The 2,857-nt window shown below is 49.4% G+C and overlaps 1 long non-coding RNA gene across 1 annotated transcript; it reads right to left on the bottom strand.

The window, feature by feature from the left end:
- Positions 1-1,095: 1,095 nt before the first annotated feature.
- Positions 1,096-2,538, bottom strand: LOC142875548 (uncharacterized). The gene is made up of 2 exons (XR_012922901.1): positions 2,387-2,538; positions 1,096-1,717 (listed from the first exon to the last, which is right to left on the bottom strand). It is a non-coding gene; the product is annotated as an uncharacterized LOC142875548 (long non-coding RNA).
- Positions 2,539-2,857: the final 319 nt, after the last annotated feature.

Below are 2,857 nucleotides of genomic sequence, written 5' to 3'. Positions count from 1 at the left end.
TGCAGTTTAGGGAGATTGGGGGTACCAGGGCTGGGAGCACCCTCCGGCCAGGTCCCTTTCTGGCCCCTCTACCTCCCAGGCCAAGCACAGGGGTTGGCACTGGCAGGTTCATTGTTAAAATGCATTTTCTCACCCTCCTCCTGCTTTGAGTGGCTGCCAGAAAGAATCCCCGGTGGAAAGGAGGCCGATTTAGGTCCAGAGCTGAAGGCTGACGCTGGGGGCCTTGAGCTCCTGCCTTTGGCACGGGTTTGCTGTTTCACTTGAGCAAATCTGTTAGCCTCTCTGGGCTGCGTTTCTGTGGCGCATCAGTAATAAAGTAGCCTGCTTGGCCCTAAGGCCCAGTGGGACGGGGCAGGCGTTGAACTCCTAGCAAGCAAGGGAAAGAAAGAACCTTCCATTTGAAGCAGAGATTTTGTCTTGCACATTAATGTTCTGGGTTTTTCCGTGCTGGAGCCTCAGAGCTGCTGTTGTTAAGTTAAGTGATGTTGAGTAGCGAGCTCTACCCTGCTGCTTACGGAATCACGACTGGATTTCTTAGGTTGGCATTTGAGGCTTTCTTATTCTGCCCTGCCTGACCTCACCCCTGACTACATACACCCCTATACAGTCATTTGAAGGAGTCTCGGACTTCCCCAAACAAACCACACAATGTTCATATTTCTGTGCCCTCGCTCATGCTGTTCCTTTTGCCCAGAATGCTTTGCCCTATGTTCCTTGAATGGATCGGCTCCTTCTCATACTGATCTACATAAATGTTATTTAAGTGGAGATCCTATTATCCCTCTCAGAGCTTCCTGTTCTTTCCCTCCTTAGCTCTTGTTGCATCTTGGAATGAGAAGTTTGTCTCTCCACTGAACTGAAAGGTTGTTGAGGGAGCGATTGTGTCTATTTTCTCCATCTCCATATAACCCAGAACTTACTAAGGTGCCTGGCACATTCTGCGAGCTCAATAAATATTTATGGAAAGGAAGAAAGGATGGATAATGGATTAGCAAAAACATTGAAAACTAATAGGGGATTATGTTTGATATGATGGTACAACCATGCAATGGAATACTACGCAGCCATTAGATTGATATATACCCACATGGAAAAGTGTTCCTGATACTTTTATAAGGGAAGAGAAAAAGTTACAGTCTGATACATTAAATGGTCCCTTTCTAATTAAAAAGGGGGGGGTGGGGGATGCATGTATGTATATAAAGGCATAGATATGTCTATAAACTAATAAAAATTCAAGACAGTCTAACCAACCTAATTACCCCCGAAGAGTAGGATACAGACACTGTCCTGGTTGATAGCATATATAAAACCTTGCTTAAAGATTGACTCCTCTGGAAGTCTTCTCTGATTCTGTCCCTGTGCTAGGGGAGCCACTCTTAAGCTTGCAGTGGGGAGCTCTGAAGCAGTCCTGATGCTCCTGCCTGGACCACAAGTGTGGGCAGACAGCAGGACAGATGGCAGCGGCTCCTCTGGTGCTTGCGTTAGTCCACGTGGCGCAGGTGAAAGCAGAGCTGGTGAAGACAATGATGATGGCAGGACTGACACCAGGCAGCCTATTCCCACCTACCAGTTGACATCGCTGCAGGTGGCCTTGGGCTATCAGCAGAGCTTAAATGTGACAGGAAGCCTGGCCCAGTGCAAGGCTAGGCCCAGCTGGCTCACTTCCGGATTCGGGACACAGCCTCAGCCATGGGAAGCACACAGGGCAGGGTGTCTAGGAGTCGAGAAGGGTCGGATGCAACTTGGTGTGAGCAAAAGGCCTCTTGCCCACTTGCCCACTGTCTGTGCCACAGCAGCTCCCATGAGACTCCGAATAACACAGTTCAGACCAACTAGGGCAGCGGACAGGAAGGAAAAGCGGCAAAGGGCTCAGGGTCAGATGTCTGGGCTCTGTTCCCCTGGGTGCCAGTCTTTCTGCCTGTTGGGAAGCAGAGGAGAGTGCAAACCTTTGCCCTCACTTTGAGTAACTCATCTCCCCCTGATCTCTCGTCCCCGCCTGTCTCGGAACCTGCTTTCCCCTCTGGAAAATCATGGGATGGTGCAGGGACGGAACCCCCATTCTAGAGTCACCTGGTTTCCAGTGGTTTCAGGTCCACACCCGCCAGCCGTGTGACTCTGGACAACTGGCTTTGCCCCTCTGTGCCTCAGTTGCCCCAGTAACTTAGTTAATGCATGGAAAGTGTTTAGGTCCTAAAACATGGTAACTTCATCTACTCTCTATAGTGTTAGCTACTATCTACATATATGGCTAGGATAATAACAGTACCCACCTCAGCAAGCTGTTTTGAGGATTCAATTGGATAATGCATGTAAAGTGCTAGGCTGTGTTGAGTGCTTATTTGCTTTTCTAAAGATAATAAAATGCAAGGACAGATCTTGGTACCTGAAAAGCTGGAATTAGCATGGTGGCTGCTGGTGGCTTCCTGGGAATGGAGTGCTGGCCTTCCGTGGCCCAGACAGCCACGTTGGTCTGATGGCATTACAGAATCGTGTGTCGCTGAGCTGCCTGGTTAGTCAACACCCTGCTCCCTCAAACTCATTTAAACCAGCTCCTGCTGGACTGGCTTTCCCAACACACTGTCCTGGCACTGTCACAGGCCCAGAGCACTGGGCAAAGTGTCAAGCCTACTGCAAAATAAGTTGGAACTTTATCTGACCCCTGGCTCCCATCCCAAGCAGAAATACATTGGCTGGAATTTGCAGCCAAGCTGGAGCAAGCCTGGGGGCTGGAGGAGGAAGGCGGCTTCGGATCACCGACCACACACTCCTCCCATGCCCTCCATCCTTGTTGGCTCCCCCTTTTATTTGTACGGTTTTACTAGTTAATGCTATTCTACTTATGAAGCAGTTTAAA

Source organism: Microcebus murinus, chromosome 14 (assembly GCF_040939455.1).
Source record: "Microcebus murinus isolate Inina chromosome 14, M.murinus_Inina_mat1.0, whole genome shotgun sequence".
Lineage (NCBI taxonomy): Eukaryota > Metazoa > Chordata > Mammalia > Primates > Cheirogaleidae > Microcebus > Microcebus murinus.
This window is presented reverse-complemented; position numbering and strand designations above follow the sequence as displayed.